Source organism: Chelmon rostratus, chromosome 12 (assembly GCF_017976325.1).
Source record: "Chelmon rostratus isolate fCheRos1 chromosome 12, fCheRos1.pri, whole genome shotgun sequence".
Lineage (NCBI taxonomy): Eukaryota > Metazoa > Chordata > Actinopteri > Chaetodontiformes > Chaetodontidae > Chelmon > Chelmon rostratus.
Genome location: NC_055669.1, coordinates 20,056,329 through 20,069,930, shown reverse-complemented (window position 1 = coordinate 20,069,930; position 13,602 = coordinate 20,056,329).

The window sequence follows — 13,602 nt, the reverse complement described above, 5'->3', positions numbered from 1 at the left end:
TAGCTGCTAGAGGAAAAGTCAGGGGAACACTAAAGTCAGTAGGCTTCATTCTCCGGGGACCATGAAAGTCTGCACAAGATTTTATGGTAGTCCATCTTATAGCTGTTGAGATATTGGAGGGATTTGTGAGTGGAGCTAAAAACGGAGTGAAGACAAGCACCATTGCATTGAAAATTCACTGTTTGTGAATGTAAATGTGTTTTATTGGCACTTTTGCAGCAAACCCTGTGGATGAAAATAGTGAAATACCACTATGGTATATATGTTTCTCGATCACGCTCAAACAGGAAATATGACCAGAAAGGGGTCACTCATAAAAACATTCAAATGAGCTCTGTGGCTAATTTTGTGATGCAGGACTATCTGAATTGTTTGCATTATTCATCTACGACCCGATGTGATGACCTTGTGCTCGCTCAGCAGTCAGCGTTCTTGAAAGCGGCCTGGCTGTGCACGTTGGTTTTCTGGCAGATGGTCGGCTTCTTCTTTTTCTTTTTTTTTTTCGTTTCGTTTAAGGTTGTTTGGCGGAACATGTCAGAACCTCTTGTTCATGTTGCTTCCCGGGACGGTGGCCCAAAATGTTTGGTTTAAACTGACGAGCCCTCCTGTGTTGGCAGCGAGGAAATCTGCACAAACTGAAGTCTTCAGCTTTTCTTTCAAACAGGACTCGGAAAGCCGACAAAATGTACTGAGAGGCGTCCAGTGGCTCCTTATAGATTCTTGTTTCATGGGACGGTCTACAATTTTCGAGAAGCCTTGTCTTTAGAGCTGCCCTCTTTGTAGCTGAAAGCATATGATTACAACTGATGCATTTACTGCCAATGTGTACCAAGACATTGTATAATTATTCTATATTAAGTCTCTACTTCTTACACGGTTCAGCCCAGAGCAGCTATAAAAACAAAAATGTCTTGAAAATGTTGCCCAGTGGCTGTTTTTCTATTTGCAGTTTTTAAACTGAGTGCTTTCAAGTCTTCAGAATATAATTCCTCTCGCTGCTCTCCAGAAACAGTTGACTGACACACCTCTCTGCAGAATTACAGTCACTCGAGCTCAGGAGTTTTACTTTTAGAATAAAAGTTCTCTCTAAACAGTATGTCTGTACATTTATTGTGGCTTGTGATGCTTATGGAACATTATAATGTACCCAGGAAAGGTCTTCTAAAGAAACGTAAGGCAGCACATCCTCATGACACTCATTATAAAACCTCCTCGATGGCTCTTTTCATTTGCTTCCTCCACACGGCAGCCAGTAACCCTGGAGCACATAGAAATTCAGTAGGTGCTCAAAGTTACTTCACTTGGGTGACAGGGAGCCCTTGAACACGTCTGTAGTTGAATGATGGTTCCCTTCATCAATAGGCCTAAACAGCGGCAGTAAGAACAAAGTTTCAAACAGGTCTTCTGAACTCAGCCGTCCTCCATCAGATCACAAGGAGATGTAACCTCAAGAGATCCTCGTCGCTATGAATTATCCAGCTACTGTACAAGGCCGTGTGTGGCTGAGGGTGGAGAGGGATGCATACTAGACACTGCAGACCGCATAACCACTGAGTGGAATGTATGTTTGTCTGAGCATGCTTATTATAGCTGTACGTGGTACAAAGACAGCCTCACCTAGAAGGAGCTCGCAAGGACGTGGGAAGGTGTGCTTTCACTTTCAAAAGTTTGGAAGGTCACCTAGCTTTATGCTGCAAAGTCCTCGCTTTCTGTAGGCTGCTGCACACTGACATGGTGCAAAGAGGAGAAAAGAAACGGCCGACACAGCACCAGGACAGGCAGCGTTATTGGCTCCAGTAACAATCGATCATATCACAGAATAAACAATTAAACAGTCAGCCAAATCCGTCCGTGACATTAGACGTAATTCAACAACAAGCAATTTAGATACATTTAAAACTGAGTTGTCCAATAAAGGTTTTTTTCCTACACAGTATGCACACATTCTTTGTTAGGGTGTTTACAGTAATACAAGGACGTGCACAAGTGTAAGGTGTGAATGACCAAAGCATAAGGAAAGAATAGCAAGACTTTAAGCATTGACAGCCACTGGTGACTCCAGGTTAGGCTCTACTTAGGCACAACAGTGCTTTCTAGATACTACATATGCTGAAATCAGCACGATTACTTGTTCACAATGCTAACATGGTAACATGGAAGGTATAATATTTACCATGGTTATCATCTTGGTTTAGCATGAGAGCATGCTAACGCTCACTAGGCTGCCAGGAATGTCATTTCTGCAGGTATCCGGTTAATCGAGAAAATTTGATTTAAATTTTGACCTGATGTCGCGAGAGGAAAAGACAGGAGAAGCTATTACAGTCACCCTGAAGGGGACATGAATATCTGTAAATGTCATGGCTATCCATGCAATTGTTGAGATATTTCCCTCAGGATCACTGACCCCTGCCATTCCTGGAGCCGTATCATCAGCATCAGAAATATACACAGATTAAGAGGTACTGCACTAGATCAGAGTGTTACAAACACCTCAAGAGAGGACAAACACTGAACACATTAGCTGCAATAATAAACAGAGTGCTCAGAGTATATAAACAGTTAAACTTGATATGATCAAAACTGTATGATAAGAGTTTAATTTCTTGATAGCAGCACAGAGGTAAGTCTGTACGAAAGCTGAGATCAGATATCTTGGTGCTCAACCTCCAACTGTACCAGAGGAGTGACACAGATGAAAAGTGGCCATCCTATTTTCATGTTTCTTGTCAAGTCTGCGTGATGAATGCCTTTTCCCTCAGCAGTGAACTGAGTGTTATGGCGAGTTAAGTGGAGAGGTCTGTGATAATCTAAACATGCCCCAAGCATCTCGTATTTCATGAGACAAAGTCTCCCTGAGCTCTGTCTCCAGCCGTCGGCAGTTAAAACTGATAGCGGGGAGAGACTGGCTGAAAACGAATGTGGAGGCTTGCAAAGACAGCTAGGCACAGACAAAAACCATCACAAAGTCATGTTCTGTTATCATACTTGGGGAAGAAAATTAAGGATGTAAGTTAACCCAGTTTACATATCGACTCTGGGTCTTTAAACTAGAACAACAAATAAGTGAGATAAAGTCTGAAGGAGGCTGGAAAGATACCGCAAACGATAAAAGAGAAGAGCAAAAAGCAAAGACAGAGCAGAGAACTTGGCAGATGAAGACACATGGTTTGTACAGTAAAGATGCTTGAACTCATGAACCTTATTGGATTTAGAGCACTTTGGGAGTTGCTGTTTTTATAGGCCATGAATGTTCCTCATTACTCTTGTTTGTTGTGGTCAAGCATTAAATCTCTGTGTCATCTTTGATGCTCCGCATTAAAAAAAGAAAAAATAACTTTTATTCAACTTTATGAATTCTGCTTCACTCTGACATTTGTACAATAGCAATTGTACTACTGAGACTATGAGACTATTCTCACTAACATTCCTACGTTTTCAACCGATGATCAATCTTTAAAGATGGATGGAGTCTGGGAATTGGTCAAAGTCTGAGGTGGTAAACAGCAAATCATTAAATCTGTTTAAGCACCACTTGTGAATGCAGCTCATCAACAGTCAGTCCCTAATAATTACATGTAACATCAATTATTGGCCCTGCTGAGCTCATTCGGCTGTCTTATCTTATTGTTTCGTTTTATGTGACTTGCAGATTTATTGTGTTGATCAATCTCGATCAATCACAGTTCTCAAAAACTCTGTCCAACTGCAGCAAACCATTTTCAGCCCATCAGCTCTGATAAACCCACTGTGTTCTGATTGCTGACAATGACCGTCACATACAGTATATCGTTAGCGCCCAGCTGGTGACAGTTAGCAATTAGCCGGTCAGACACCCAGAGACACAGACATTTTTTTCTCAGCAGCTGGCGGAGACCCACCAGAGGGAAAGAGCCGAAAGGAAAGTGATTCTTGGACTTTTGTTAGTCGGTGGCCAGAAACAGGACTCCAGCTGGACGATAAATGTCCTCTGTGTTTGGTTGAGAAGGCGTTTGTTTGTGAACATCTTCTAACAGCTAGTGCCTAGAATCTAACTGGTGACCAGCTATTAAAACCCCTTAGTGTTCTGACAGCCTACCCGTGGGCCGTACAGGCATTTCTTGCTGTTTATTTGTCTTTCTGTCTATTGTCACAAAGGCTTCGTTCACTTTTGTACTCTTATTACTCACCCAGATTAGCAATTCATGCAAACCAATTACCGAGATATATAACCAAGAATTTATTTGTGAAAATAGTAATTGTTTGTAGCGACCGACCTGTAGCAGCTGCTCTGCACGCTTTCCCTCACCTTCTGAATGAGAGACGGGGCGACAGCTTGAAATACGCGCTCCGAGCGACGCGATTGGACAGCCGCGACCTCCCAGGTACGTGCGTGATGACGCAACACATCAGACGCACTCCTCTGGCGGACTTTGTTATATTAAAAAATAGATTTCCACCCGGTTACACAATCACAACAAGAGGCACAATAAACGCTACAAACAATTGACTTAACATTAAGGCAACTCACCGATTACGTCTCTCAGTGATCCACAAATCGATAACGCTCTGATATAAACGGTCTGGTAGCATCAACAAAGATCCAAACGCTCCACTGCAGTAAAAATACTTAGCCCAAAACATGATCACAATCCACAGAAAGACTTTTTCTCCTTTTCAAATTAGCAGGCAATGTGCTCGTCTTCCGCTTGTCTTCTGTGTTTATGTTAAAACTTCCGCCCATCTGTGAAGAATTACTCTAATCTGTCTCCAGTTACTCTCCAGAGTCTCAGGTTTCAATTACCTGAGGCCTCACGTGACCAATCACAATCTGCCACATGAACCTAACAGGCAGAGAAGCCAATAACAGTCTCAATTGAAAGGAAGAACGAGCCAGTCACAGGTGACTTTGCAGATGACTGATGCTTCAAATAACCAATGACATTCTGAACACACCGATACGCCATTTCAGTGGATTATTTTGGCTCTGGCACCTCAAATCAATAATTTCAGTGATAATAGCGATATTTCACACATTTTGCAGTTATAAATGTAGTAAATGATGAAAAACATAATATAGCCAACATATAGGTATAAATTGTTCTCACCTAAATCTGACTTTAAATGTGAATGTAGGTGGTTAAAATTAAGACTTCATGAATGCAAACACAGATATTTATAAAGATAAATATAAAGTAAATTGCTGTTTCTGGAAAGCACCTAAATGTATCGCAGAAAACATCTATGGTTTCTATGGTATTATTATCCGTTTTTATTCCACTTGTACTAGGGTAAGGCTTCATGCTGTGCTCCCATTGTGTTTTTTTAGCCAATAAGTCCCAGGTCAGCTTCTTTTAGATTTCTCTGCAACTTAGTGGCTAAAAATCAGACAAAAACATTGCTTTACAGGATAGGTTGCAGCTTTTTCAAGTCCATCTCAATACTTTACTCACACAGGAGAATTATTGGTCACAGTAGTAGGTCCTGTGTGTGCCAAAATGTGCAAAAATGCTGCCTATGTTAGCTTGATCAAGGTTTGTTCCAGCTCAGCAAGGAAACCGTCCAGAAAAGGGAATTTTATGCAGTCTTTACATGCACACATGGGCATGTGTATGTATGTATTAAAGGTATTTTGTGGCGTTTTCTTGGAAACAAACAAAGCTTTGTTTTAATTCACTGTTTTCCACCAAAACATCAAGACCTAGCAAACAATGCTGAGTGCATCTCCTTTCTCATGAAACATTTGGAAAGCCGATGTATACAGTATTTTGAAACCTGCATTGTTTACAGCCATGTTTGTTTGCTAGCTTTCTTTGTCTTTCCAGCCTTTCCTGGCACGGTGCGCATTGCTAACTGTCAATCACTGGAAGAGCATGAATAGCATGGCCTTCGACCATGTTCTCCTGTGTATGTTAGCGCTGCCTTGCTTGTGTGCATTCATCAAAACATTTCCCTGCTGCACTACAAGTGATCAGAAACTCCACGGGGTACCTGAACCTCAAGAAAAAAACATAGAAACTGTTCTGTAGTGCTGTTCAAGGTTGTTGTGAATGTTTTAACACTCAGGAAGAGGGTTATACTTTCCACTTTAATTCTGATGACTATCTAGAAACAGGCAGGAGTGAGACTTTATGCTGGAGTTAAAGGCTGTTGCTAACAGTTTAGAGACTAAGCAAATGTCTGCTTGTTAGCTTTTTATTGCATAGGTATATTCCCTCTGACATCTTAATGAGTGGGTATGAAAGCAGGGTTTTCAGTCATAAAACGAGTCAAAGGGGGGCTCCTTTTCCAACCAGCCATCACCCCTTTGAGATAAGAGTTCCACACAAATGCATATAGGCATATTTACTGAGTCCAGCTGCGTGCATTGAGCTGTATTTGGCTAATTTGACCTTGTTTTTAACAGTCCTAGAAGCTGTTTGGACACATACTCTTATGACCACGAGCCAGTAACTATTGAAGTTCCAGGTGTCTTCTCAAATCAGCCTGAAGACCTGCCTTGGCTTGTCATTCTCATGAGCGGATAGCCATTATTTTTTATTATGTGAATAAATAAGAGGAAAGTATGATGCAAATGAATGAAACCAATAGTACAAACACAGCTTTAACTAATAAATAAGCATTTGAACATTAGTTAAACTGACAAAACACACAGTGGACTGTTTATCAAGCGACTGCTGGATGTGGGACTGTAAATCAGCACATGGTTTACCCGGCTCCAAATGAAGACAAGGGAAAAAGGACTGAAACTAGAAGACTAAAGTAGAGAGAGTAATGGAGAGATTATTGAGAGCTCTGTTGTAACCATTCCTCTAGGGGCCCTGCTGTCAATGGAAACCTGCACCTGGCTCCAGGTATGGCGATGCTGCTCTGTTTGCAGCACCTAAAATATCTCAACACATCCTTGATGGATTGCCATGAAATTTCCTACAGACATTCATGGCTCTCAGATGATGAACCCTGATAACTCTGGAGATCCCCTGACTTTTCATCTAGTGTCACCATGAGGTTGACATTTATGGTGTATTGTACCGATTGCTGAGAAATTTCACACCATTCATGCTCCCCACAGGATTTATTGTAGCAGCTTCGGTGATGAGTGTTCATCTAGCGCCACCGTCATGTCAAAATTGTCATCTGTCCAGTACAATGGTTTGTGACCAAATACTTGGAAAACTATTCACATCATTGCCAGGTCACTCTGGTTTATCCTCAGAGTGACGACATGCTGAAAAGAGGTTGAATAAAACAGAAAAAATGTAGGTCATGGTGGAACCCGAGGATCGGAGCTGGCATCTAAATTGGTCCTCTAAAAATCTAAATTGTGACTTGGCTTCCCAATTACACCCCCTGGATCACATGTTTTTCTGCTTAGTCACATCTTGAAGGGCTGTCCGACTCTAAATAAGTTAGGAAAATGTTGCAAACAAAGGATCAAACTAAAGTTGCACTTTTTATGATCCTGGCTCAAAGCTGTTCCTGTATTGTTAGTGTTCCTGTGATCATCTGATTAGTGGTTGGTTCCTTTAATCTGTTCTTATTTGAATTTAGTGTGTCATACATGGCTAATGTCTATGGCTAGTGAAGGCTATCAAATACACTGATAAAAAAGATAAAGTGCTCTGCAGTCAAGGCCAAACGATTCAGATTTGTGACACTGAAAGAGAGCTGTGGCCAACAGACAATGTCACCATACCTCGAAACAAAAAGTGGCTTCAATACAAACCACATTGGCTTCATTCCTTGATTACGCCTGTGTGTGCGTCCATGAAGACCAAAGGCACAACTGTGGCTGGAGATATGGAAAAACAGATGAAGCAGATTATAGAGTAGTGCGCTCATATCACCCACAACTCCGAGAATATGAATGGGCCATTTTGTTCCACTTGCAATGAGGCCCTGACTGTATCTTCCATTGATGGCACCGCAACAATGCTTTGCTTGAATAGAGGATCATAAAAACTTGGTCGATGAGTAATTTTGGTAGATAGCCTACATGCACTGATCTCTGTGGCCAGGACTTTTTTATGCATTCCCTCCATCTTGAGTGTTACCGGCGTTTAAGCTGACAGTTACAGTGGAAAAGGTAAAAAAAGCAGTAGCAGCAGTAGCTCGCTATTTTCCATGTTCATCACCTCCTACAGTGTATGGATTGGGTGATTTCCAACATGGTGGTTTCGGGTTACAGTAACCCGCAGCTGGATGGAGCGCTGTTTCCACGGTGCTGGTAAGCTGCGGTGCCTATGCGTCCCTCCGCAAGGTTCTGCAACGAGCCAATCAAAAGCCATCATTCTTAAAGGCAGGACTGCGGTGGAACAGTAGTGGAAAAAGAGTTTAACATTAGTATGTTAGAAGCTCATTTTTTTTCTTTGTGTTATCTGAGCGCTGTGCCTGAGTACAGAGGCTGTAGCGCCTTATTAATGGCATGTATTCGCAACTTCAACTGATTTCAGCCACTTGGGGATGTTGAATGAAGCAGTAAACACAACACTATCTTCAAGTTCAAAATTTTTGCCCACCTGCTGAATTGAAAGATTTAACTCCTTTTAGCTCTGTTAATATTTAAAATAGTTTTTTATGGGTTTGGTAGCTTCAATAAGCCTATTATTCTTTTCCGATTTCTGGGACAATCCTGCTTTTAGAGCTACACTTCCCATAATTTGGGGACTTTATAATGTTGCTGTGCAGTCTGTTAGTCAGCTGTTTTTTTAGCCTATATTTGTTTACATGTTGGCAAACTAACACCATGAAAAGTATGCCAAATTAGCTATTAGCAGTTTCTGTTTACAGTGTACCAATGGATGTACACACAACTATGACTGAATTACTTTGATGCTAAAGAAAACTTGAACTTGCTGTTTTAAAGAAATGCATTCATATCTTTATCTTAACCTATGTCAGCTATCGTACCGCCTTAAACTCTGCTCTTAATAAGAGAGGTTGGCACCACCCAGAAGTCTTTTTTCTGAGTCCAACATCTGGCTGTCAAAGAATGGCAAATCCTGGCTGTAAGGAAGGAAAGCTGCTGGGTGGACCTGCAATAACATAAAAGACCATTATGGACATTTTTGAGTGACGCTGATCCATTGCATTTTCCAGTGGAGGTACTTAACACTTCTTTAAGTAGGACTCAGACTCAGAGGATGCAGAGCAGCTGGGTTTACATTTGTAGTAATGGCTGTGTTTTGGTCTCAGATGCATAACGCCATAACAAGTCCTGGGAAGTGATGCTGCAGCAAAACCTCACGGGTGCTGCCGATTACTGAAATATTCAAGTACCAAGCGTGCGATCATGGGTGGAGGGGGTGGGAGTGCGTACGCTCATGCATGCACGTGCATGCTTGCTGCCTGTGCACCCGCACAAAGCCGATAGGGAGAGCAGCATGTCTGGAATCATTTAAACAGAGCGAGAACACATTCCTGCACGTGGAATCATTCCTCCCAATAGGAGAGTCATTGTTTCCAAAGACAGCTTCGCTTTCACCATGATTCAGGTAGCATTTTTTCCTATAGATTCAATTTTTCCTGTCAGTCATACAGGTCTTTATAAAAATGCCGGGGGTGGATCCAGGAGGAAGATGTGATTGTTCTGATCTAGGAATTGCAAATGATAACTCAGTTTGTGGAAACTGTATACTGTATGTGCATGGTAATAACGTCATGCATTCGTACATTATGGACAGATGGTGTGATGACACGTTGCAGACTGTTGGACATAAAATGTAGGAAACAGAAACACAGCACTGTCATTAATCAACAAAGCACTAGATTAATGCAGATCCTTCTGAGGCTATTTAAAGAATGAGGTTGGTGTTATTGCACATATTTTTTTATTGTTAACAAATCCTATAAAAACACCAAAACCACAAACGCGTCAGACTCTTAAACCCATTGGTCCATACTGAACCTTCACAAGTACAGCATATAATAATTTCATCCTCAGTAGTTTAGTAAAACAGCTGGTTTGCAGCAGAGTGTTGGGGATTACTTTCAGCTGAGGATTAATGCACGTTTGGTACTCGACTGAGAATTTACAGCAGCAGGATGGTGTACGTGGGGATCGGCTCAAAATAAACTACACCGCCTACGTTTATCGTAATGAATGAACATGTCACCCTGTGCAACAGCGTGACGCTTTGATGTGTTGTTAATAGTTTCTGGACAACAGTGGAGCTCCAGAGGAATAAACTGCAGGCTTTCAATACACAGACAATATTTGCTAGTGGGATCAGCTGGTTTTGCTCTTTTCATTGCATGTATTGGCAAAAAATATTAATATTATATTGAATATTGCTGACATCATCACTTTTAAAATGTAGTTATTTCAGTAATATTTCTTAGTTAAAACATAGCAGTAAAGCAGAATGCTATATTCTGTAAAGCAGGCAGTTTTTTACTAAACGCTTACTAAGTTGCTTTTGACTACTTTATAATGTGCTGATATCATTATGACAGAATATTATCATCTTACTTTTACAATATACAGTGAATCTTCAAGTAAACTGGCAAATGAAGCCAAAGAGCAGTGACAGAAGGTGCTTCACCACTTACTGCATGTCTTGTCTTTTTAATTGCTAAACCTTAGTATTTCTCACCAGAATTACAATGTAAAACTAATAAAATTGTTTCCATGTGGTTGCCAGTTTAGGATAATGTCAAGCCTTTTTTTTTGTTTATAAGACACCACAGTGTGCACAAACTTGTCCTCAGTGAAAACCCATGGCGGTTCATCATGTGCAGCCTTTCAGGAACATTTTGTCAACTTATTAACCTTTCCATAAAATCTGAATTTCATTTAAACCACCCAATTTCTGTTAAACCTCAAAGCTGCTTTGAAGCCTGACAACTCGATGCACCACTGCGTGGCCTGGTGTCTGAGAGCTGTAGTAAATGGGCAGTGACTCATACCAGTCAAATGTATGGCTCTCCCTGTGGCGGCACAGGCGGCCAGCCACATAGTTGCCTGTGGTGAAGGCCACTGCACAGGCAGCACTGGAATAGAAGTTTATTACTGGCCACCAAGTCAAGCCCTGCGCACCAAATTGATGCTTTGGAACAAATATAACGTAGAAAATCACATATACGCATAAACTGTGAAGTAAACGCACACCCATGCACGTCTGCTCTCGGGGATGGAGATGCACACACACACAAAGCACAGAGATACGCACACGCAAATTTAAAGGCTGTATTTTGAAAGATCCTGTTTAGGTGTAAGTGGGTGAGAAATGTGGGCACATTGTTCAGTCTCTAAGAAAAGTTGCTTAGGTTCAGCGAGGAGAAGCGCCTAAAATAGGATTTGAGATTGAAGGTTGGAATAAGGAAAGAGTCCTTTGTACACACAACAAAAGAGGCAGAGGTGATATATGTGTGAGGGAATCGTCTACTTTTATATTCAATATATGGCATAATTCATCCGGGAGAAACTATTTTCTGTTTTTCAGGGGAAAAGAGAAATTCCTGGTACTCCTTTGACAAATGTGACAGTGGCCCCGTCAGCCTGCGATCATCTCAGTGTAATTGAAGCCGTGATCGCATCAATGCCTTATAGCTGCAGCTACGTTACAGAAACCACTGTTACCCGCATTTGCCAATACTGGGTGGTTTTGTCAGACAAGCTCCAGATATGCGCTACACACACTTAATAACGGTCTGGGCTTAGGTTTGGCTCCAGGCGTTTGGCCCGAGCTCGATCACACTCAATAAAGAAGCGAATACAACTGACTGACAGACCGCTTTTACTGCACCATTCAGAACTTCAGACAGAACGGAAGTTCTGATAAGTTGAAAACTGATTTGCGATTGAGGCTGTGAAATTTTGCTTAACACGTCCCCGAAAACAACCTCGAGTGTAAATGCTGGCCCATGATTTGACTCATAAAAATGTTTCAGTAAAGTTAGTTTGTGTGTTGGCTTGACCGGTTGGAGTGTTGATGAGGTCCTCTATTTTTTGCATCTTTGCTGTGAGGGCTGCAATGGTGAGAGAAACATTTAGATCTTTTAGTTCCCAAAAAAACAGCGTACACACTCATAGAAAAGTAATCTGTCGATTCCTGCATGCTATACCTTTAAGTTAGACTGTGGGTTATATTTCTGTATGTTATATTATTGGCTAATTAAAGTTGCCGTGTGTGAGAATTTGCAGGTATTAAAGACTTACGTTGCACACGTGGTGAGTGATTGTGACTAGAGATCTTTAAATTTGACTGCTTTTAGCAGCTCTGGCTCTGGTGATGGTAACATCTATCCGTCAGTGAGTCGCTCCGCTTTGAGGCAGACTGAAATATGTAAAGTGCTGGATGTATCCTGATGTCTCTGAGTTTTCCTCTGGCACCATCATGAGGCTGACGACTGTGGTTTAGAGTGAAACGTCTCCACCGATATTGAATAGATTGCCATGAAATTTGGTACAGACATTCATGCCACCCTCTGTATGAATTCTAATACTTTGGCCAACTGTGCCAACATCTGATCATCATGACCAAATATCTGCAAAAGTAAGTAATACGAACTAGCAAATGCGAACAAGCTACAGGTGGTGAAAACATCATACCTGCAATACTCATACGATGCACATACTGTCAGCATGTCAGGATAGTCATAATTAGCATGTTAGCACGTTCACTTCAGCATTTAGTTTAAAGCACAGCTGCCTCACAGAGCTGCTACTGTGGCTGTAGACTGTTGGCTATTAAACTTAATTATTACTATTACTGTTATTTTTAGTTTCTCACCCCACAGTTAGGTCTCAGAAAAACGACCGAAAGTTTTAAGTCAGCAATCAGGGGGACAAGATATACAGTGAATATTACTGAACTTCTCAATGAATGATGGAATTTAAAAAAAAGACAGAAATTGAAATGCACAGATAGAGAAAGACAGAGACGGGCTCCTGTAATCACCACAGTTGTATTTTAGATTTTCAGATTTTATGCCAGCAAAGCAAAATGAAAGGAGAAATTGAGAACCAGGAGGAGAAACTGAGGAATCTCAGGCAAAAGCTCTCTCCTCTTTAAGCTTTAGGAGCCAATAAACTTACTGCCCACTTCCAGGCTGCACTGATGGAGTCGCTGGGCACAAAATCACTTACTTTCCCTCCCCCCGCTTGAGGAGGTGAGCTTTATTTGGAAGTAAAGCTTTTTCTAATTGTTGGTTTGTCTGCTGAGCCACTTGGCTTTCATTCAGCAAGTCCTTAGAGAGACCCCTAGTGTTGGAGGTGTACAAGTGCACTCACAAGTGTGGAGTTCACGGTGTGGGATGGTCCCCTGTGACTGTGGTGTGTGTTGGGACGAGCAGATAATAGACACCCAGGAACAGGCTGGACGTTCAGCTGCAGACTCTCACAACTCTGGAGGTTCTAATTTGATTTGGCTGGAATTAGATTTTTCCAGAATGCCTCATGGAAGTCCTCCAACATTAACTTCCTGGATATTCTACAGGGCCTCTACGTCTACATCCACTCTCACAGCCAAATGGTGCTCTGGCCAGGTTTATGGTGCTGCTGTGCATTTGCAAGGGTATTATAGAAATATGGAAATCCATACAGAGAGAGAAGAAACAGCAGTGAGGGCTTGAAGAAAGTACGAGCAAGAAAAACAGTGAGAGTGTTTGTCACGATTATCA